The sequence below is a fragment of the Rattus norvegicus genome, chromosome 3 (genome assembly GCF_036323735.1).
Source record: "Rattus norvegicus strain BN/NHsdMcwi chromosome 3, GRCr8, whole genome shotgun sequence".
NCBI classification, from domain to species: domain Eukaryota; kingdom Metazoa; phylum Chordata; class Mammalia; order Rodentia; family Muridae; genus Rattus; species Rattus norvegicus.
The window spans coordinates 62,378,490-62,403,780 of NC_086021.1; the positions used below are offsets into that span (position 1 = coordinate 62,378,490).

The 25,291-nt window shown below is 41.3% G+C and overlaps 1 pseudogene; it reads right to left on the reverse strand.

The window, feature by feature from the left end:
* Gapdh-ps4 (Glyceraldehyde-3-phosphate dehydrogenase, pseudogene 4) lies at nt 1-25,055 on the reverse strand (annotated as a pseudogene).
* Between the last annotated feature and the right edge of the window lie 236 nt (nt 25,056-25,291).

Here is a 25,291-nt window from a genome sequence, read left to right on the forward strand (position 1 = left end):
TCAAATGATGCCACTCTTGTGGAGTGTATCGGGACAGCGTTGAGCCGGGGCAATTTCCATAATCCAACCGAAGGAGTTGAGCACCAGGCACACCGCGTGATCATCTTGAGTCAGACCGGAGCATGCGGTCAACCTGAACGAAATGAGTTCAGTCACAGAGGGCCAGACTTCTTAATTAGTTCTCACCAGCAAGGACATTTTATGTTTCCAAAAGTCAAGTACGAATTCCTCAAGTGACACAATTCAGGAAGACTTCATAAGAGGGAATTAAGCCTCGTCTCCCACTGTCACCAATAGCATCTGAAGCCATACTCATTTATTTCTCACCGTTAGTGTTCTTAGAAGGACCAATACGCTATAATAAAAAAGTAGCGGTGAACTTTAGTGAGGTGTCATTGAACAGGAGTTATCGAGTGCAGCCTTTCTTATTGACCCTCGGCAGGTGGATAGCACTTTTTCGCCTTCATCCCCCCCCCCCCGTAGTCTCTGCAGTCCTCCTATTTCTATGAGGAAGCATATTAAACGTATAAACCAACCAAGACTTTTATTCAGTCAACCCTTTTATACCCGTGTGCCGTTTAAAAGTAGGAAGAATTCTGAAAGTCAAGAAATGCACTATAAATGTAGTTTGTTTTTATTTGTTTTGTTAAGCTTCATTCAATGTGGGGTAAATTATTTGTAATTTCGAGACTGTGTTTATAAATGTTAGGAACAGAATGTGGTGATACAACGTGCTGACACTTTAGAAACGATTTGCTATTGCTGTTAATAATGAATGCAAGCCTTCTCTCCAAGTCTCAAACACACACACCTCCATAGACAGCGAGGCCAGTATTTATGGGACCAATTCTTTCCATCTTCAGGCATCCCCGTGGCAGCCTTCCTTCCTTTTTGGATGACTTTGTCTCAATCTCACTTAAGGGCATTGAAGTTCTACTAATCACTTGCTCAGTTGATAGTGTGAGGGCAGCATCTTGTGCCCCATAAAAGAACAAATAATCAAAGGACTTTTAATAAGCAGTAACAATTAGTCCTAGTTTCCTTTTAAGAGTTAGAATGTGTAAGCATCTAGTTGAAAGATTATTGGAATTTCCTCATCAATTTTTAGTCATAGAATTTATTTGGATTGTACAGATAGTTTACATTTGTCTCCACTTTTTTTTTTAAATCTATTTCTTTACTACTGACAGTTCAGATAACCTAGTAGTTCAATTTCCTTTGGCCCACATACTGGAAACCAGGCATTGTGGTAGAGGGTTTGAAAACAAACATATCAGGCATTGTGGTAGAGGGTTTGAAAACAAACATATCTAAAATCCTTAATGAGGATAGAAATATAGTATATATTTGTTTCACTTAGGAATAGAATGAACTGGTATGTATTGGGGGATACTTACCATTATTTTGTACTGTATTTCTATTGCAAATCACTGTACTCTATGAAACTGAGAATGTTTATAGCTCTTCTTCCTTTCTCCAGATAGAAACATGCATAAAAGAGTTGAGCTCAAGGCAGATCTTTGCAAATGAATGGGTAGCAGAACAAAATAATTATAGGTAGCCATTAAAAATCATTCTTTGTATCTAAAAATGACAGCAGCGTGTCAAAATAAAGCTTCATATTTCCCTTCTGGTTCCACCTCAGCTTTCTCTCCTGGCCATCTGTTTGGTAAATGTGACTGTGTTTGATATCATCCCACCTGTAAGCCGTTACCACATGCCCAATTTCCTCTTCCCCGAGACTATGGCCCTCCCTGGCAAATCATGCCTTCTACCCTACAGAAAGCAGACAAGCAAGGCTGAAGAAAATGAGTGGACCATTATTGCTTAATTGAACAATCAGAGCATTGTAGTAATACTGACTGTAACTGATTTGGGCAATTTAATATTTTAAAGTCTGGAAGCTTATAATGACGCTTAACAAAAAGCAAATAATTGTAACATTCTCCTTACAGCTACCACAGAGGAAAACCAAAACCAAGCCCTCACCTCTGCCTTCCCCTGACTCTCTTTCATTTGCTTCCTTTTGTTTTGTTTGGAAGCAGGGTCTCATGTATCAGAAGCCTTTAATTCATTTAATTCATTCTAGAACTGAGGATGGTCTTCCAAGAGTCTGTCACCTTGGCTAGTTTACCAATTCCCGACTTTGAAACTTTTTAGTAATTTAAAAAAGTTGAGGTGTGTTTGTTGCTATTTGTTTCTGTTTTGAGACAGGGTCTTGCTGTGTATCCCAGGCTGGCCTTTAACTAATGATCCTCCTGTCTCATACTCCTTGGATACTGGGATTATAGGCATGTGTCACCATGTCTTGCTAAAACACAGCAATTTAACAGAAAGTTAAATATGTCAAATATATCCTTTTCAGTAAAAAAATACCTCATACAGCACAGTTTTAGGTATAGTAACTAATTCTGATAGGACAATACAACATACATTAACCAGAAAATCAGAGCAGCATCTAGAAAGAACACTGTTGCTCTTGAAGAGGACATAAGTTCAATACCCAATACCCTCATCGTGTTCCACAACCATCTGTAACTTCAATTCTAGGGGAGTCAACACATTTTTCTGACTTCCATAGACACAGGGAACACATAGATTCATACACATAAAATAAAATAAATAAATAAAAGTAAAACAGACTTCTAATTTTAAAATCCACAATGAATTACATTATGGATGTATGCATGTTCATTATACAATTCTCTCATCTTTTCCATATGTTTGAATTTTTCATAATAAAAAAATTATCATCATGCCAATAAGCAGAAAATAAAATTTATAAAGATGGTAAGTTGAGTTGAAGAAATATATTTAGAACATATGCTCTCTATGTTCAGAAACCAAGATTAAAATTACCAGCTTAATTTAGGGAAGTTTTTGTGGGGGATGTGAGAGGCATGAAAGTTTAGCGAAAATAAATCCTTCTCCGATACTGCAAATCAAAGTAACATTTATTTCCAATTGCAGTTACTTTAAAAAACCACTTATGCAGGAAATGGGGGAATATTGGTGCACCTCAACTTACATACTCATAAGCCCATTAGAAATGGGGCAGACATCCCCATGAGTTTATTGGAATTGCTTACCAGAGAATGAGTGTTTGTATGTGTGTGTGTGTGGGGAGGTGTTACTTGCAGGAGAGTAGGTGATTCAAAACCAGCTACATGACAGAAAAGTCAAACCCAGAATGGGCAACAACTTAGAAAGCTTTCTCCTTAGTTAGACCCTGTATAGTTTGTAGGCAGCTAGGACAGTTGGAAAGTCTCCATCTGTAACAGTTGTTACTGTTAATGTAATTTTGGGTAGAAGCTTTCTGAATCTTTTAAGTTTCAGGAACTTCCTGACAGTTGTGAGCTGTTTACTTCCTGAGCCTTGGCAGTGCCATTGACTTTTTGAATCTTAAGAAGCTTCTCTCTAGGATATTGTTTCAATTTAGAGGGAATTGCTACACAGCAACAGCACAGTAAATTGCTAAACTGACTGGGAGCTGGAGAGGACCTCACACCCAAGGAGGATCAATTCAAAATCATTCTACAGAATATGTACTCCTTTGACACTGTGGTGGTTTGAATGAGAATGCCTCCTATAAACCCCATGCTTGGTCTTTGGTTTGGTGGAACTGTTTGATAAGGATTAAGAGATGCAGCTTATTGGAAAAGGTATATGGGGGTGGGGAGAGAAGGGGAGGGCTGGCTTTGAGGTTTTAATGGCCCACTCCATTTCCAGTTAGTACTCTCTGCCTTGAAGTTGTGTCTCAAGATGTGAGCTGTCAGCAATGGCTCAGCACCAGCCCTACTTGCCTCCCTGCCTGTCTGCCTGCTTTCATTTCTCCCTTCAATGTTGGGCACAGAATCACCCTCTTTAAACTATAAGCCCTCAATTAAATGCTTTCTTTTATAGCATATAGATAGAAAAGACAGGCACCAACCATTCTGAGATAAAGTAATCATGAATCAAACCATGATAAGCCCAAGATTGTCATTATATCTTTATAGAAATAGTGCTCTTGCTCAAAGCTACATATTTTAGTCTTGTTTCTAGTGTCTGCTTCCCATTTGGTTATAAAAGTTCTGGGATTATAGATATGTGCCATTTTATCCAGTTGTCTTTGTTTGGGGTGTGTGTGTGTGTGTGTGTGTGTGTGTGTGTGTGTGTGTGTGTGTGGTGTGTGTGGTGTTTGTGTGTGTGTAGTGTGTGTGTGTGTGTGTGTGGTGTGGTGTGGTGTGTGTGTATGTGTGTGGTGTGGTGTGTGTGTGTGTGTGTGTGTGTGTGTGTGTGTGTGTGTGTGTGTTCAGGGCTTTGAACTTGATTCACCAGGCTTGTGTGGCAAATACTCACAGAATTGGGCCACTGCTTAATTAACACTGTTAAATTCTGGTGCCTCAGTGGGAACTGGGTATAAAAGGGGAGTGGAGACCTGTAATCTCAACACTCAGGAGGAGGCTGAGGCAGGAACTTGCCGGTTCAGGGCCAGACATTTGAGACCCTGTTTCAAGAAGTCGAAGCAATAAGAACAGGATCAATAAGGATAGTAATACTGTCTCTCAGAAGTTGCCGTAATGATCAAATGATATGACAATGAGTGTTCTACAATGATCCCAGTGTATGTTCATTACAAGCTGTCCTCAAACGTCAATCACTTCAGTTCAGCAAAAGTAGCCACCAAAAGTTTTAATATAATTCATGGGCCATCTCTGAAAAAAAATACTTTTATAAAGTACAAACAAAATAAAGTGATTTGAGTTAAATTTCTTCCCTACTTTGAATATCCACTAAAGTAACTGTCAAGTTCTGTCTTTGTTGTTGGCTTTCAGGAGTGGCCTTTGGGTATTTTTCTGGAACCCCTCTTCTTTTTACATCAGCTCAGGCTCTTTCAGTCTGCCTGTAGCATTCACCTGGTCCAATTTTGCCTCCTTAGGGAGCAGAAGTGCCATCTGTCAAGTTACCCTGAAGCTGCTTGGAGCTCCAGTTTCACCAGTCACATTTTGCTGCTACCTTTCTGCTGCCTTAACTCCATCTTTTTTTTTTTTTTTCTATAAGACTTTCAAGTGAGAACACATGGGAAACTCACTTTTACTGTCTTTCTTTTTTTCAATCTTAATGCAAACTCCACAGCCACAGAATAAATAATATAGACAATAGGAAAAAAGTCTAATGGAGATGTAGTTGATTTATTTTAGTATGCCATAGTCTTTAATGTGATTTCTTTGAATGGTTACTGCTATAGTAGACTAAACAGGCTAATGATTATAGAGGAATATAATTTATTAATGAACGAGGCATGTGATTCATGCAACAACATTTAAAAAGGAAGCCTTTACATATCAATTTAGGAAACAGTGCTTAAAGTGTTATAAATGCATGTATTTACCAGTTATCATGAAAGGAACATTGTGGGTGTTTGAGTTCTTATTAATGTAATACCTGTTTAATATATGTATATTCATGCAGAATAATTTAAGCACAGTGTCTTAGTTTGCTTTTTATTGCCTTGATAAAGGCTATGACCAAAAGCAACTTGTAGAGGAAAGGGTTTGTAAGCATTACAGGTTACAGTGTATCATTGAGAGAAGCCAAGTCAGAGAGCATGGAGGAATGCTGTTTACTGGCTAGCTCCCCCAGATTTGCTCATTTTGCTGGTTTTATATACCTCAGAACCACCTGCCTGGGGATGGCACTGTTTCCTCCTACATCAGTCATAAATCAAGAAAATGCCCCACAAGCTTGCTTGTCAATCAATATGCCGAGGGCATTTCCTCAATGATATTTCCTCTTCTTAGATGACTGCAGCTTGGGACAAGTAGACAAAAGCAGGCAAGCAAGGAAACAAACAAGCAAGCAAGCAAACAGCAGCTAATGAGGCCACATGTTATTTCTTTCTAATTGACACTGAGTAACATGACTGCAGACCACGATTTTAGCATATGCTATCACCATGAAGAGGATTCTATATTAGTGTAGCATACGTAACAGTATGAAATTTGCCCCAATGACACAATTATTTCCTTCTCCTATACCCTTTTTTGAATTCTCCAAGTTCAATATTTGGAATCAATAAGCCTTTAATCTATATTTTCTTTCTGAAACACCGTTTTCAAAAGGTATTCCTATTAGGAAGAGAAAAGCACTGACTAGGAACTAGTCGTTCAGTTTCTTCATTTACATTTCTGAAATTTTAAGTTTCTTCAAGCAAATTGATCAAAATGGGCCATTTTCTTACAAATTGGCCTAAACATTTTAAGTGCCATAAATCTCAGAATTCCTGCGTATTCTTTTATTGAGCAATGGCCCTTAAGTTATGACATCCATTGTCAAAGTCATCTTCCAAAAAATACAGTGATTTTTGAAAGAGAAACGAGATGTCTTTTAAAGTAACATAACCCTAGTGCAATTTTCTCTCCTCTTCTCTCTCTCTCTCTCTCTCTCTCTCTCTCTCTCTCTCTCTCTCTCTCTGTCTCTCTCCACCCCCCTCCCCACTCTCTTTTTGGTCTGTTTTATTTCCTAAGGGTTCTAAGTAAAGACCTCCAATTTAAAACCTATTATTCTGTTGTAGCTGCTCTCCCCTCACTCAAGTGAAACCCTGTTGTAGGCTCTGCCCTGTTATTTTCTGACTTCTTCACTTTGCTTGGCACCAGCCTATCAAATTCAAGGTCTGTGTGTGTATGATGTGCATTGGACAGAGCAGACCAGTAATTCTAAGTGTATTACACACCCACTTGTTTCCTCTTTCACAAATCCACAGGCTTCTTTTTCGTCTTGAATTCTTGCTGGTATAGCTGACTTTTGTACTGTGTTCCTTGCTGTGATGGTTAAGTTTTCAAATGGTGGAATTATCTCTGAAATAGTTATTTACCAATCATTTCATTTCTACAAGGTGCATGGAATTATACTAATGGCGTGGAATGTTACAGAGAGAGAACCGTTTCTTGCTCACTCTAATTCAAGTATATGATAGCTGCCTGATGTTCTCTGTCTAGTGCTGAGTCCCTTGGAGGCCTTATGGGCATTCCTTATCTATGTTAGCAAGTCTATTGATGCTGTCTTTGTTCAGGTCCTACCTACACCATGTTAGTGAGGCTTCATTTGAGTGCTGAGAGTTGGAGGAACTGTCTTCCTCAGAGCATTCCAATTGGCTATCCAATACCAAATGCTCAGCACTGAAAACACAAACATTCACAAACATTATATAGACTGATAATGGTGTATTCATGTATCTAGAAATATAGGTATATTATAAATATATTTCTTTCTAACACACATATACATATGTGTACACACATGCATGTCAAATCCATTGAATCAAAAGAGGCCATGAATTTGAAAGAGAGCAAGGGAGGGGTTGAATGGGAGAATTTTGAATAGGAAAGGGAAGGGAAAATGATATAATCATAATTTCAAAAACTAAATAAGTAATTTTTTTTAAAAGGAAGATGGCCTCTGATTTCATAGCCTCCCAGCCAGTGCTGGGGACAAAGCTTTCTGGAGAAGAACCACCAACATTTTAAAGCAGTGGTCATAAACTGAAGATAGAGAAGATATCCAAGGGGGAACGTGGTCGTAAATATTTCAATAGGATCAGTTTTCAGGTCTTAATATTCAGTTTGTTCTCATTTCACCGCTGCCTGCGGCCTTGTCAGACTTGCAAAGCTCTTGCCCATCTTACCCTTTCTACATTCCCCAAAGGGAAGCTGGCACCACCTGAACCTTCACAGAGGAAGAGTCCTAAGAAGAGACCCTTTCATACTGAACCAGAGGCAAACCCAGGATTCCTTTGATAGAGAGCTTGCAGCCTTAGAACTACAGACTCAGAAAGATATTTGCATTATAATTTCATTTTTTTGAGATGAACACATGTCAATAATTATACTTTGAAGTTTTATTAGATCATTTATTAAATGATAAAGTAACAACCAAAATCAGGGGAAATGATTTTAACTATATGATGTGACATTATTTAGGGCAACATTTGGTAGAAGCAGAATAAAAATATTTCAACAGCAAAAAGGAATTGCATAATCTCTCTTTTTCAAAAATGGATAGCAAGGACTTCAAATTATTATGGTGTTTTTAGTTACATTAAACACACTCAAAGAATTGTGCAACATTTTATTTCTATACTATCAATATTTATAACATGCCAGAAATAGCATCTTTCGCAATTAATCATATGGAACTATGTTATATATCATAAATGTTCTATGATGTGTATAATTAAATAACATTAATTTGGCAATACTAGAGGAAAATATTTGAAAGCTTCTGTTCTAAAGGATAGTGGTTTTTTAAAAACAATTAATCATTTCTTCTAATATTAAAATGCATTTAATATCTAGCTAGGTGATAGCACATGCCCATAGTCCCAGGAGTTGTGAGGAATAGGAGTTTAAGGCCAGCCTTACGGTTGGCATCCAGACTGGGTTACAAGTGACCTTATCTCAAAGTAAAAGATAAATACCAAAAACAAAGGCAAAATCCTACCTGGTCTGACTGGGTATTGAGCCTCCTCATAATAAATTAGGACAAGCTCCTATCATGGAACATTCTAGACTGTCCACGCAGATTTGTATGCCTTAAAGATTCTCAGAGAATACTTCATCAATCGCTTGGAGGAAATGGCTTTCTTTTCCTATTTTTAGTAGTTTCAGCATGATGTAATAAATTACATTCTTTCTAAATGCAGGTGTGCCCGGCTCGCCCCCTCTGGTTCTCGGGAGCTGATTGGTGCTGTCACTTTTACTTTCTTTTTTCTTTTTCTTTCTTTCTTTCTTTCTTTTTTTATTAACTTGAGTATTTCTTATATACATTTCGAGTGTTATTCCCTTTCCAGGTTTCCGGGCAATCATCCCCCTCCCCCCTCCCCTTTTTTATGGGTGTTCCCCTCCCCATCCCCCCCCCTTGTTGCCCTCCCCCCAACAATCTAGTTCACTAGATGCCTAGAACAAATGAAACTCAAGACGGATGACCAAAATGTGAATGCTTCACTTTTACTTTCAAATGACAGTGTGGTTCAATTCACCAGTCACAACAGCCCCACCTTTTGGGGCCTGATACGCAGTACCATGGACAGGAAGCAGTGCCTCCTGAATTAGAAAATGGAACCTCCCAAATCTCACTACTGGGAAAAAGAAGTCCTGGCCAGCTCACGGTTCCTTGTCCTATCCTGTCAACTTGTGTAAATAAGCGAACAGTTATGGATGTGTGCAGAGGAGAAAAATCCATCAATGACACATGTAAACAGTAATTGGTGTGTGTTTGTGTGCATTTACACATATACATATAATTGCCTCAGCCATTTCAGACAATGGGTTTGATTATAATTAACACTTCAGAAGATGAACTGGCATTCATATTGTTAGAAAGAAATGCTATAAACTAAGTAGATACTCCCAGGGGATCCACAATGTTGAATCTCTGAGACAGACTTGAGTCTCATCACAAGTGTTAGAGTCAGTTCCCTGGGTTAATGCGTCCCACACAGCCAGGGACCTAGCTGTAGCCCTGGAAGAAGAACAGAATGGACTTCTTGTTATGAAAATGTGAGACAAAATGGGCTGGAGAGATGGCTCAGTGGTTAAGGGTACTGGCTGCTCTTCCAGAGGACCCAGGTTCGATTCCCAGCAACACAAGGTCTGTCTACTCCAGTTGCACAGAGTCTGGCACCCTCACATAGACATACATGCAGGCAAAACACCAATGAACATAAAATGAAATAAGAGTAAGTTTAAAAATGGAGATCACATATGTACATATACACATACGTACCTGTACACGAGTACACATTCATGTAGTTATATGTGTGTACGTATATTACATGTGCATGTATTTATGTAAAGGGATGGAAAAAGAAAAGTGGATGTTGTTAAATTCATTAGAATAAGCAGAGGAACCCCTGATCCAGGTTCACTGATTAGGTCTCTGAAAGGAAATAGAAATAGAAAGTGAAATAATAAAGTCACACGTATTTATGCGAATGCCATTTCTGTAGCAGAGCCACACTTGCAGTCAGCCTCAAATCTGTCTTTGGACACGAGCAACTGTGCTGTGTCTAGGTGCCTGAAAAGTCCCTAGTGAAGACTGCAGACTGAGGGCGGTGACGTAGGGAGTGCAGAAGGGATGGCAGTGAGTGAGAACACTCACTTCTTCTCTCAGCACCTCTGTATTTGAGAGCTAGACAACAGCAGCATGATTCAACTACAGTTAAGGAAACTGTTGGAATAGTAATAGTGACATAGACTGCCTTTGTACCCTGGTGATGGGCAGTATGATAGCTCGATAGCTCGGGGTGTAGGCAGAAGCAACAGCCGGGTGGGTAAAGTTGGGAGAATGCAAATCAGCTCAGCCCTCATTACCATCATCACTTGACTGTGGGAGGAGAGTCCTGCTCAGGTTTTACAGTAAATGCCAGCCTTAACTGTGCTCCCTCATGCCTTGGAGCCTGGAAAATGACTCTTCTTCAAATTCTTGGGCCCCTTATCTGGTACATTAGGAGACCAGGATGATCTTCACTCTCTTTTCACTGAAAACTCATCTCCTGCCCATCAAAGTTGGCATCCCAGAAAACAGTATTTGCCATTGCAGGGTACTTAGAGAGGCATAACAGAGTTGCAGAAAGCGTGTGGACCTTGGAGCCCGTCCAACCCCTGCTTTAAGGTCCTTCGTGACGCTTACTGAGTTATGCAATCTTAGGTAAGTGGATTGATCTCTCTGAGAATTAGTTTTTGTGTCTATGAATAGGAGGACAGTGTTTCTTTATCTCCTGAAATTGCTGTGGGAAAATGAGGGGCAAGCAGCTAGCTCATAAGCCAGTATGCAGTCAACCTTGGCTAGTCTTTCTCCTCAGGCTTGTGTACTTTTGGAACTGTGTCATTTTCCTCTGAGAGCAAATGCTAAATATGACCTTAATTTGGGTATGACTCACTGTGTCTCCTCCAAAACTCAGGGGCCGCCAAAGCGACAGCATGAGAGGATAGCATTTATGGCCTGACTAGGCCACAAAGACTCCTTCCTCATGAATGAGAGTGGAGCATTTACAAGAAAGGCTTCGGGTGACACTGAGCTAGCGGCTGGCTTACCATTTACTCTTTCATGACGGACTTTCTGAAAGCTTTCACCAGACTAAATGCTGGCACCTTGATTGTGGAATTCCAAGCCAGTAGAACTATAAGAAGTAAAAGCTCATGCTTGAGAATTTACCCACTCTCTCGTGTTTTGTAACAGCAACACAAAGGGACTAAAGCCACAATCTATTTTTGTGGTCTGTCAAATGTTTTGCTTTCCAAGCCAAGGATCCTGTCATCTGCTAAGATCTATTTCCCAGCGCTTCCCAGAGCTCAGGGCAATAATACACTGCTTCCCATGTATTCACTCAGCTTTTGAGGCGGGAGTTTAATATGGGAGGTGGACAGGGTTGGGCTCAGCCTGAAGTGCTAATGCTCTTAAGCTTTTACCAGGTGTGATGTTTTTCATGAACTAAGGTGTGGACAACGTGGCCAGGGGCTCTACTCCCCACATCTATGGAGGCCAGTGGCCATGTAAGCATGACTGTGTGGTTTGTGTGGTGTAATGTGATTTGTTAGGGTGTGAGCGGTTTATAACCATCATTTGCGAGTAAATTACTTAGCTGTATTTGTCTTTATGACTAGCTGAAGAAACTAACTTGGTGGTAGAATATAATTTATTCCTGCGAATGAGTGAGTGACCTTCACATCCCAGTCCATCTCCTCTGAGTTACGACCCATTTTTTCACTCAGAGAAATGGCCTATGTTTTAGCACTGTCCACCGTTTTCCACATGCTGTCTCACTAATTGTGTACATAAATAAAGCCAGCCTTCTAAGATGGTGATGAAAATTCTATTAACATACTAAATATCAAAATCACTCTGCTTGGTGCATCTTTCTTCTAAAGGTCTGGGAGCACCATTAACTGCAGCAAACTCTCTTGCTGCTTTGATAGTCCCCTTGGATAGACTGAATCACAGTACTCCCATTTTACAGATGGGCAAATAAAGGCCCTTAAAGAAATACACAACCTAAGAGTGGGGCGATAACTCAGTTGGTAAAATGTTTGCTTTGTAAGTATGAAGAAGTGATTTCTATCTTTCAGTCCTCATATCAAAAACAAAAACAAAAACAAAAAAAACAACAACAACAACAACAACAAAAAAACCCAAGCAAATAATTTGGAAGTGGTGCAGCCTACTTAATGCTGGTGCTGAAGAAACAGACAGATGGATCCCTGAGTCTTGCTGGACAGCCAGCCTGGTCTCCATGACAAGTGTCTTAGTTAGGGTTTTACTACTATGAACAGACACCATGACCAAGGCAACTCTTATAAGGACAACATTTAATTGGGGCTGGCTTATAGCTTCAGAGGTTCAGTCCATTTTCAACAATGCTGGAGTGTGGCACTGTACAGGCACCCATGGTGCAGGAGGAGCTGAGAATTCTACATCTTCATCTGAAGGCTGCTAGGAGAAGACTGATTGAGGGAGGGTCTCATTGACTACCCCCACAGTGACACATTTCCTCCAACAATGCCACACTCCCTGGGCCAAGCATATTCAAAACCACCACAAGTCTAGACCAATGAAAAACCCTGTTTCAAAGAGCCAGATGGACAGCAGCAACAGACAGCTGAGGTTCTCTTACCTAGACACCCCCTCACCCTCACACATGGGAACATACACACTTTTAGCTCACAGCTTGAAGTGAGGTAGTCACAGCCACAGGAATCTTCACAGTGAAGAAGCAGCGAGAGATGGGTATTTGCCCTCGGCTCACTTTTCCCTTTTTGTATAACCCAGGATCTCATCCAGAGAGTAACGTTCATTATCCACAGTGGACAGGTCTTCCTGAAACTGTTAACTTCCATAGGAATGTCCAGAAAGTCCATTCCCGGGTGATTCATAACCTCAGTTTAACAGTACCATGTCAGGCAGAGACTGATCATTGTAACGCTCAACTCTCTCCTCCTCAATTTTAATTGTCTTCTGGGAAATTCAGCAGTAGGTAATTTCACTGTTTTAGTGAGGTCCCAAGTCATCTCTACATAGTTCAAGTTGTGAGAGTTGTAACTGTACTGTATGCAACCCAAGAGAGTCTTTGACAACAGTTAGCAGGCCCAGAGAGAGAGAGAGAGAGAAAGAGAGAGAGAGAGAGAGAGAGAGAGAGAGAGAGAGAGAGAGAGAGAGATGTGGATGGCAAGATGCCAGGTGGGGCTCCTTCCAGTCTTTCTTTCTCTGTCCTGACAATCTCCTTTTGATTTTATGATTTTTAAACATCATTTCATTTGGGGTATCCTGAGAATCAAACAATTAATTCCTGAAGGCTAGTCCAGTATCACCTCCACTCAGTTTCTAAAATTTAAGACAGGCTTAGTGATATTTGAGTTGTTCTCGTCAAGTTAAGAGACTGGCGAGTACTTGAGGCCCTAGTGTGAGATACTTGTGAGGCCCTAGTGTGAGTTTTCCTTTTCCCAGGCTACAGACATTCACCTGTGACAACTGCTAACTCTCAGAATAGTGTCGAGGCATCCAGGAGCTCGTGGGTTCTGGGGAGTCAGGCAACAGTGAGTATGTATGTTGGTCACAGTGCACGCTAGGGAGGAGAGCACTTTGCTAAAGAAACCACAAAAGTTCCTTTGGGTCCACAGGGTCATGCCCACCAAGGAAATCATTCCGAGCTTTTAAAGAAAAGAATTGGGAAACATTAAAGTCAAAATCGGCAGGAAAAGGACTTTGTACGTGAAAGCATGACACAAAATACGTCTCACAAATTTCAAGTGCAAGTAGAGGTCTTCCTAGAAGCGTGTCAACCTCTCAGAAGAAGGAAGCAGAGAACTAGAACAGTCATTAGGGTTCTAGAAAGTTACTCCCTGGGAAACTTTCTGCTCCATGCTGTGTTGGTGGGTAAGTTCCTAAGGTGGAAGTCTTTCCAATTCTGCATACGGTGCATGTTCCTAGGGTTGAGGTCTTGCTAACTCTGAAAGAGGTGCCTTGTCTTCCTTGAATATGTATTTCCCAAAGAATGAATACTGCGACCCATTTACACAGTTCTCTTACTTCTCTACCATTCCGTACTTCCCGTCTTCCGCAGGGGAGTCAGGGTGAAAGCCACACTGAGCGTTGAGTGGTTTTCAAAGGACTTCACAGGCTTTTAAGTTGATGGAAACTGGAAGGACTGATGGTTATTTCTTACGTGAAAAGGAGGGCTGACGGAATGAACGAGCAAGTAAAACTACCTGCTGCCCAGACCTGACCACTGGAGTTTGATCCCTGAATCCTATGGTGGAGGGAGACAACTGACTCTCAGAAGCTGTCCTCGGCTTCTCTGACACACATGTGCATCCATACACACAACACCCCTGCATGGCAGTAAGGAAATAAATATGATAAACAGCAAAAACGCTGTGGGACTTGCTGGCTATCCAAATGATGAGGAGAAGAGTTATTTCTGGACTCTTGCTTTCATTTTCAGACTGAAAGGTTCCAGAGAAAGAATGGAGTACTTTTCAGAATGATATATTTAGTTGAGTCAAAAACAATCGCAAGTGGAATTCGAGGAAAAAGCAGATTATTGCCCAGATGGAGCACCAAACAAAGGACAATGGGAATCAAGCACACACATGACTGGAGCTCAGGACAGGAAGCATCATAGAGAATCTCCCAACATAGAAGGCATGCAAGAGGATGTGATGAGAAGGGTCCAGAATGATGTCCGTTGGGTAGGAGACTGATATGATGCTAGAAAGCAGATGCACAGGTGAATGGTTTATATGGCATGTGGTAGAAAAAGGCCAAAGTTGTCCTTGGAAAATTTCAGAACAGTAACTTGGGAACAAAAGTGTGTTCTCACCAAGTATGGAGTTCATAAACCCAGGAGCGCAAGCATAACCAAGAGTGAACAGGTAAGGTTTAAAAGAGCAAACAAGGGACTTAAAACATTTTATCAAAGGGTAGCTTGCTGATAACGATGGAGTTTAGCATGTGCAAGGCTCTGGCCTTGAACTACAAGACTTATTCCTACTGATGATGGTGGGGCAAGACTGTTGAAATTGTTTGGCCTACCTGAGACTTGAGAGAAATGTTTTTTTTTTATTTATTTATTTATTTATTTATTTATCTATTTATTTTATATATGTGAGTACATTGTAGTTGTCTTCAGACACACCAGAAGAGGGCATCAGGTCTTATTACAGATGGTTGTGAGCCACCATGTGGTTGCTGGGAATTGAACTCATGACCTCTGGAAGAGCAGTCGGGTGCTCTTAACCACTGAGCCATCTCTCCAGCCCAAAGATTTATTTATTTTATGTATTTGTATGCTCCATCTGCATGTACACCTGCATGCCAGAAGAGGGCACCAGATCATACTACAGACGGTTGTGAGTCAGCATGTGGTAGCTGGGATTTGAACTCAGGACCTCTGGAAGAGCAGTACCCTTAACCACTGAGCCATCTCTCCAGCCAAGAGAAATGTTAATAAAGCAGAGTTTTAAGTGACATTTCCAATTAAACACAGGCTGTAACATAGAGTCAGTATAACAAGTGGCAGGAAACAGAACAGCTCTCCTCAGATTTTACTTTGGATTATGATTTACAGAAAGGGATTTTCAATGGAAAAGTAAGTAGAGACTAGAGATGTTGACACTTTCAGATAGGGAACAGAGAGCAAAGAACATGTAACATTTGACTCAAACCTGGTCCACTGGCTCTCAAACATGCCTGCGCATTACAACTGCAGAAATTTTGAAAAATACTTATAGGGATTCTGGTTTAATTAGTCCAAAGTGAGGACCCAGGCAGGGATGTATTAAAAGGACCTCCCTGAGGACTCTAATACAGAATCATCTTTGAAACTCAGTGTCCTGGATAAATGAACTATATACCAAAATTCACAAGGAACTCATGGGTGTTACAGGTGAGGAACTGGAGATGTGTCAGGGATTGGACACATTGTTATCATTGTTGTGTTTTTAATGTAGAAAATGTGGATTTTGGAGATTAGAAAACAAAAGGATTGGCTTTCTTCCTAAATACATTCTGCGAGGAAGTGATGTGTGGCCTGAGAAAGATAGCAGTGATTCATCTATCAGTTAGGGCAGACATTTTAGACCATTTTGAAATCACTGTGTGTGTGTGTGTGTGTGTGCGCATGTGTTTTATATGAACATATCAAGAGAAATTCAGTGCCTTTCAGTGATTGATTCAACAACATACCTAATAAGAGTTTTAAGAGTTTTGTGTCTGGGGCTGTGGTGATGTCTTAGTGGCTAAGAGAGCTTGATGGTTTTAGAGACCCAAAGTTTGGTTTCCAGTCCTTGTATCAGACAGATAGTTCATAAACACTGTAACATTAGCTCTAGAAGATCCAACACCCCTTCTGGTCTCTGTAGACACCTCCACTCACAACCACATACCTACATAGAACATAGACAAATGTAATTAAAAGTAAAATAAAATCTTTTTTTTTTTAACATGAGCTTTGAGCTTAGTGTAACGGTTTTGTTGGTACAAATTATGGACCTTTGGGTATCCATGGTAACAGCACAGAGGACTCACTAAAAGCAGTTGCCACACGGAAGCAAAGCAGACAAGGCCTATTCTCATTAGCCAAGCCCTAGCTTGAACCAGAATCACTCTGCTTTCAACTGTTTGTATTTCCTCATTTTGAAAGAGATGTTATTTCAATCAAGTTATTAGCAAAATTAAAACTCCCTCTCCTCACTTTAAAAGCCAATAAAGTGCTGACAGTGAGCTTACTGTAGGTTTGGCTAGACAGCCAGTACAAGCCATCTAGTATCTGCTTTCTTACACTCTTGGTCATGACCTATCTGGGCTTCTTGAACATTTGGCAATAGTGAAAGGTTTTTAACATGTGAAAAGCTCAAATCAAACAAACAATCAAAGCACAATGTGTAATGAACATGGGTGGCTCCTTGCAGTGCTTGTCATGGGACTTCCCTGCAGCCTTGGTTCTGAACGCACCTTATATACAGTGTGCAAATGCATGCGTCATCACGCCACAGATCACCAGTAGATGCCTCTACTCCTCTGTGGCAGCTTGGAGATCCCACGTATTGAATTGAAGGTTTTGTTTTTTCCCAGTAGACATACAGTTTTATTCTCTTATCGTAATGCTTTAGTAAGAGAAAACAAAGGCTCAATACTTCCTTTCCATTAGTTCTCAGCTTGCATCAAGTTGGAACTGTATTGTGTGAGAATGCTCGATTTCAGAAGTGAGTTGCTGCCTTGAGTCTCTTTTAACACACAAACTCATTAAATGAGTTTTGGCTTGAGATAGCTGCCACGTTTCCAACAATTCCTGAAATGGGCCTCAACATGCCTCTGTCATTTTATATTATACATTTATGCAAGCGGCATTCTCAGCACTGACGAGTATAAAGTCGAAAACATTGACCGACTCTGTAAACTGTTAAAGATGTTCTGTGCCCTGCAGTATCAAATGTTCAGCCAGGATTTAATTCTTTATGTCAAAATAAGCAAACAAACCCATCTCATTAGTGAACCCATTTACTTTCTTCTTTAAATGGTGACTGCTTTTTAAAAAGAAATTCCTTCGTGATTTCTTTTTAGTAGATGTTCGATTTGCATACTCATTTTATGTACCTATACACCCAACTGTAGGTTAAAGACTCAGATGAGAGGAGGCTGAGGGTGGAAAAGTTTAAGAAGCCTTTATCTAGGTATCAGAATCAAGAATAAAATCACTCCATCAGATAAAAACTCGGGACCAAAATTGAAAGGATTTTTGTGTTTGCAGTTTTATTTTTCATTTTAAGGGACATATTAGTGTGATTGCTCCAAGTCTGATTTTCCTGACCAATGCATTTTAAGGGAGAAGGGGTCTAATTTGGCTCACAGTTCCAGGCTCCAGTCCATCACAGTGGGGAAGCCAGTGGCCTGAGCTTGTGGCTTTGTATCCACGGTCAAGAAGGCAGAAAGATGCCAGGATCTTCTACCCAGGGAATGGTCCAGCTCATAGTCAACACAGACCTTTCCATATCAATTAATGTAATCAAGGTTTCCCCCACAGTGTGCTTGGAGCGCCATCTCTCCAGGGACTCTGGTTTCTGTGTAGATGAAAGTTGTCATACCCATCACATGTCAGTGTAACAAAAGATCACAGTTGGGGGTAGCATAAACAACAAATGTTCATTTCTCATTATTCTATTTTTTCCCCCTACGAGGCAGAATGTACACCCTGGTGGCGTTTATTTGTCTTATATTTGCATCCGTTCCATCATGGAGCCCCAACCTCACTGAAACCCATCTCCAAATCTGACTGCATCAGAGCAAGGCAGGCAGAGCGTTAGATATGTGGTGATTAAGGGCACTGAGGTTGTATCCTGGTAGGCGATCTGACAGTCAAATGCCCAATTGGATTAGACATCTTTGAAGTTACAGCTCTGGGTTAGCCTGGCATATCATATTCAGTAGAAAAATAACAAAGAGACCCTGTTCCCATAAGATGAAAGGCAAGGGCTGGCCTACATCGTCCTCTGAGGTCTGTGTGCACTTTTTGGCTCATGCTTATTGTCACTCATGTACAGATGTGTACATACACATAGATGCACACAAACATATTACATGTATGCATGTGCATACACCACACACACACACACACACACACACATACACACACACACACACACGATTAAATATTTAGTAGAAAGAGACTAAGGTTCCAGGGCACCTTTCCAACTGCTACAAACGTGCCCCAACAAAGCATCTAACCTGGATCTGAACCTGGTCGTGATATCATTTCAATGTGGTTTTGTTCCCACTGTGGGCTTTATATGAGGAACATGGAGGGAAAAAAATACCTTAAAAGGGAGATCTGGCTCACCATGATTTGGGAGAGCAAAAGAGATGACCTCATCAATATGCTACCATCTCTTAAATATTCATGAAACACCCCTTACAAATAGCAGGCTGAAAATTGCCCATTCCTGGAGCCAGCTTGCTCCAAGCTGTCTGGAGTGTTCTATCACTTTACTTTGCTTTGCTAAATAAATTTATGCTTAAACAAGCTCTCTTGGCTGAACTTTTTCCTTTAACAAGAAAGGAATCAAGCCAAACCCCAGCCTGGCAACAGGTTAGGAGTTCAATATTTGAATTTTGCGGACAGGGTCACAAATACTCAGTCCATAACAGTGAGTAAATATTAAAGTTCTGCTGTCAGCTTATAAAAAGGTGCTTTATACAAATATAGGATTTAGTATCTATTCATGTGCAAAAGCTCTGAGATACACATGATCAAAACGTATTCCAAGTACCTAAAAGGAGATGATAACAGTAAGAGCCAACAGGACACCCTGTGGACTCATCTGCCCCGTAATTGTGAGACTATGAGAGAGTCCTCCTTAATATCCCTGAACTCTCCTCCTGGGTCTTGAAGTCCCCAGGAGACACCATTTATGTGTTTTTAAAACCCATCCATCAGCTATCTTTTGAGGATAATGGCATTCGTTTCTCCTTAGATTCTTGTCTGAATTGTGGGGTTAGGTTTCCATTGGTGTTTAGTGGAATGGAATCTCCTTGCTGAGCGGTTGGACACTGGGCTGCTCTGGCCTGGTGTCCCAAGCTCCCCGCACTAAATCACCCATTCCCTCAGCTCCTGTACATTTTTCTGAGTGAAGTTGCTTAGCTGTCAGACCTCTTCAGGAATTACACTTGGGAGGCCTCTTCCAAGGTTGAGCTCCTTTGGGTGACCTGCTCTGAATGCTAACCCCTGTGCCGTGATGAGAGGGTGGGTATAAATGGTCTTTGTCCTTCGGAACAAGCTGACGGCACCTTCTCCATTCTGAGTCTTTCCCTTGTAAGTCCTCTGCTGGGACTGCATGCTACTCCATTTCCTCTACTCCGTTCCACTTCCTACATTCTGCCCATAGGTGTTCATCTGGAGAACAAGCCCTACTATGCTTTCTCCACAACAACGTGCCTCCCGGGGGAGGGGGGAGCCAAATGAACTGTTTCCCAGCCACACACAGAAGATCCAGCGTTGAAAAGGTGATTCCTCTGTTTTTGTCTTTTAAAAACATGCACAAAACAAGGTAGGAACTCATTTACTATTTGGCTGACTATTTAGGTAGCATGTACCATGTTCTGCAGATGCTCCCTTGTTTCTGATCAAACCAAAAGGAAGGACCCAGAAAATATGTCATGATGACAGTGCAAAGCAACATCGTGGCAAGTTACAAGCTTCTGATAGGCAGTGCTTTGAAGCAAAAGTGTGGGCTAGAGTATTTATTTATAAAGTGATGAAGTCAGAGAGGAGACCCAGAATATTTGGGATGAGATAATCTTACATATTTTCCAGTTTTGACCTCCAATAGAAGGGGAAGAAACTGCATCTCAGAAATACAAGATGATTTCCCCTGAAGTTAAACAGCTGAAATAGTAATCAGACTGGAAGGACCAGGCAAGCTTTAGACAGACAACAGAGAAATCACCCTGGTTATCTTGGTTGTCAGAATGGTTATCGGTCCTGGTTGTCCCTGCTGGGCAGTGTGACCTGAACCTTACACAAGATACTGTCCTCTGAGATCCCCTGGACTCTGTGCATGGTTACAGGAAGCAGTCCCCTGGGTGGAATATGAACCCCTCACACGGCTGGTGTCTTCTTACCTACAAACTTGCCATTTGTCTTCAAGTTTCTCATCCCCGGGGCTCTTCGAGAGCAAAGGCCACAAATCTCTTCTTCACGTGATCCCGATGTCATTTGAAACATGACATTATAGCTCCCTTCTTCAATTCACCCTTCCTTTGGTGTAGCGTGATTTAAATATCCCCACTAGCTCTGTGATATGGTTTACAGCAGTAGTATTTCAAGCTGACTTTTCATCAGAGGCCTGGAAGGTGATTCACAACGATAGGAGCCGTTCTCTTCTGGCTGGGATTCAGAGATCAAATGAAGGCCGTGCAGGAGGGTCCTCACACAGGAGCCTCCACCACTCTTGTTGAATGAGTCATTATTGGTAGAAAAGACAAGTCTGCAGGGTCTTTGAGAAACATTCAACTAGACTTCAGTGATACTAGATGGAGGCAATTATAATTGTTTTACAAGAGGGGGCAACTTGCTAGTTGTTGGCATTGTGCTTGCTTTCCACTACTGGGCCTGGCCCTGTAGTTTGAGAGGGCTATGATTTCTTTAACTGAATTTTTATTAGTCATCTATTCTATATCTTGAATTTATAACTTATCAAGTAAAGAAGTAATTATGTGAAGATAAGACTAAAGGAAAAATCTATTGCTGCACAATGAATACATATCTATTTATCTATATCTATCTATCTATCTATCTATCTATCTATCTATCTATCTATCTATCTATCTGTATTCCCTTTTAAGCCTTTTCATATGCATGTGGGCAAGGCTAGAGACATACAATTATTTCTTTCAGTCTCCACTATGTGTATTTTCTGTATCTTTTTTATTTATAAATCATTTTATGTGTTTACATTTCAAATGTTGTCCCCCTTCCCAGACTCCCCTCCACAAACTCCCACCACCCTCTCACCTTTGCCTCTAAGAGGGTGCTCCCTGACTCACCCATTCCTGCCTCACTCCTCTAGCATCCCCCTTCTCTAGGGCATGAAGCCTCCACAGGACCAAGCACCTCCTCTCCCACTAATGCCAGACGAGGCAGTCCTCTGCTACATGTATATCAGGAGTCATGGACCAACCTGGGTATACTCCTGGTTGGTGGTATTCAGTTGCTATAATATGTGGGCTTTCTGTTGTTTTTGTTGTTACTGAAGATCAGCCTTAGTCCATGGTGATCTGATAGAATGCATGGGATTATTTCAATCTCTTTGAATCTGTTGAGGCTTGTTTTGTGTCAAATTATATGGCTAATTTTGGAGAAGGTACCATGAGATCCTGAGAAGATGGTATTTTCTTTTGTTTTAGGGTTAGATGTTCTGTAGATAGCTGTTAAATCCATTTGGTTCATTACTTTTGTTAATTTTACTGTGTCTCTGTTTAGTTTTTGTTTCTAACAAAAAGTTTTGGAGTTTTGATCTCTCCATTGGTGTCAGTGGGGTATTGAAGTCTCCCAATATTATTGTGTGAGGATCAATGAATGTTTTGAGCCTTAGTAACATTTTTTATTTGTAAATGTGGGAGTCCTTGCATTTGGGGCAAAGATGTTCAGAATTGAGAGTTCATCATGTTTGATTTTTCCTTTGATAAATATCAAGTCCTTCCCCAGTTCGTTTGATAACTTTTAGTTAAAAGTTTACTTTTGGGGTTGGGGATTTAGCTCAGTAGTAGAGTGCTTGCCTAGCAAGCACAAGGCCCTGGGTTCGGTCCCCAGCTCCGAAAAAAAAAAAGAAAGAAAAAGAAAAAAAGTTTACTTTATTGGCTATTAGAATGGCTCCTCCAGTTTTTTTCTTGTGACCATTTGCTTGGAAAAAAATTTGCAGCCTTTTAGTCTGAGGTAGGGTCTGTCTTTGTCACTGATGTGTGTTTCTTGTATACAACAAAAAACACTAGGTCCTGTTTATGTATCCAGTCTGTTACCTTGTGTCTTTTTATTTCAGAATTGAGTAAATTGATGTTGAGAGATATTAAAGATGAAGAAAACTTCCTGTTATTTTTTGTTGTTAGTGCTGACATTATGTTTGTGTGGTTCTCTTCTTTGGGGTTTACTGTGAGATGATTAATTTCCAAGATTTTCTAACTCTTAGAGTCTCTATAGAAATCTGATGCAATTCTGAGAGGTCTGCCTTTACATGTTACTTGGTCTTTTCCCCTTATTACTTTTAATATTCTTTCTTTGTTCTATGCATTTAGTGTTTTGATTATCATGTGATGGGATGAATTTCTTTTCTGGCTGAATCTATTTCGTGTTTTCTGGGCTTCTTGTACATTTATGACCATCTTTCTCTTAAGGTTAGGGAAGTTTTCTTTTATGATTTTTGCCAAAGATATTTCGTGACCCTTTGCATTTGGAATCTTCTCTTTTTTCTATTCATATTATTCTTAAATTGGGTCTTGTCTTTGTGTCCTGGATGTTTTGGGTTAGAGGCTTTTTACAGTTTGTATTTTCTTTGCCTGTTGTGTCAGTACCTTCTATGGTGTCTTCTACACCTGAGATTCTTTTTTCAATCTCTTGCATTCTCTTGGTGATGCTTGATTCTGCAACTACTGATCTCTTTCCTAGGTTTTCCATCCCTAACGTTGCCTTGCTTTGTGATTTCTTTATTGTTTCTATTTCCATTTTTAGAACCTGGATGGTTTTTTTTTTCAACTCTTTCATGTGTGCAATTGTGTTTTCCTGCATTTCTTTAAGGGATCTGTATGTTTCCTCTTTAAATACTTATGGCTGTTTACTTGTGCTCTCCTGTATTTCTTCAAGGGAGTTATTTATGTCCTCCTTAAAGTCCTCTTTTATTTTCATGAGATTGTATTTTGGGTCAGAGTCTTGCTTTTCAGGCGTGTTATGTTATCCAGGGCTTGCTGTGGTGGGAGAGCTGGGTTCTGATGGTGCCAAGTGCCATTGCTTTCTGTTGCATATGTTCTTGTGCTTGCCTCTCACCATCTGGTTATCTCAGGTGTTAACTGGCCTTACTATCCCTGACTGGATTCTGTCCCTTTTGTGAGCCTGGTTATGTAGGAGCACCTGGGGAGCAAGCTGTCTCTGGGTGTGGGAGGGTGTTGGAGTGGCCTGAGCAAGTTGTAGGCTGGAATGGAAAATGTGTCTCTGGTAAGACAGGGCAGGGTAGGGCATGGCAGGGCAGATAGTTTCCACCTCTGCTGGGCCCTGTGGGGGTCCCAGTTAGACCAGTTATTAGGGAAGGGGTAGTGTCTCACCTGTGAGCCTGGCTGTGTTGGAGCACCTGGGAGTCAAGTTTTCTCTGGGTGTGGGAGGGTGTTGGAGCACCAGCTCTGCCCTGGGCTAAGTTGTGGGCCTAAAGGAAGATGTGTCTCTGTCAGGGCAGGGTGGTTAGGGTCTGCCCTTTCTGTATCTTTTTATTAAGTCTCTACACTAAACAAAGCTACTAGGGACTAAACCACCTACCAAAGACTACAAATGGAGGGACCCATGGCTCCAGCTGCATATGTAGCAGAGGATGGCCTTGTCTGGCATCAGTGGGAGGGGAGCCCCTTGGTGCTGTGGAGGTTTGATGACCCAACATGGGGGAATGCTAGGGGTGTGTGGGTGGGGGAGCACCTCATAGAGGCAGGGGGAGGGGAGAAGGCATAGGAGATTTGTGGAAGGGAAACTCAGAAGGGAGATAACATTTAAAATGTAAATAAATAAAATAACCAATAATAAAAAAGAAAAAGTAAACAAACTTTTTTTTTGTGGGCCCTCGGATGCCTGCTTCACCACCTTCTTGATGGCATCATACTTGGCAGGTTTCTCCAGGCAGCATGTCAGATCCACAATGGATACATTTCAGGTAGGAAAATGGAAGGCCATGCCAGTGAGCTTCCCATTCAGCTTTGGGATGACCTTGCCCACAGCCTTGGCAGCACCAGTGGATGCAGGGATGATGTTCTGGGCTGCCTCACGGCCATCACGCCACAGCTTTCCAGAGGGGCCATCCACAGTCTTCTGAGTGGCAGTAATGGCACGGACTGTGGTCATGAGTCCTTCCACGATGCCAAAGTTGTCATGGATGACCTTGGCCAGGGGGGCTAAGCAGTTGGTGGTGCAGGATGCTTTGCTGACAATCTTGAGGGAGTTGTCATATTTCTCATGGTTTACAGCCATCACAAACATGGGGGCATCGGCCAAAGGGGCAGAGATGATGATCCTTTTGATCCCAAAAGGGGCAGAGATGATGATCCTTTTGACCCCACCCTTCAAGCGAGCACCAGCCTTCTCCATGATGGTGAAGACACCATGACATACTCAGCACCAGCGTCACCCCATTTGATGTTAGCGGGATCTCGCTCCTGGAAGATGGTGATGGGCTTCCGGTTGATGACAAGCTTCCCATTCTCAGCCTTGACTGTGCCGTTGAACTTGCCATGGGCAGAGTCATACTGGAACATGCAGACCATGTAGTTGAGGTCAATGAAGGTGTCATTGATGGCAACAGTGTCCACTTTGCCAGATGCAGAGAAGAAGGCAGCCCTGGTAACTAGGTGCCCAATACGGCCAAATCCATTCACGCCGACCTTCACCATCTTGTATGGGACCAGGCTGGTACTGCAGGAGAAGATGCGGCTGTCTCTGGAACAGGGAAGAGCAGAGAGCCAAAGGAAACAAACTTAATGAAGCATTCAGAGTCTATTTGATTACTCTCCTGTT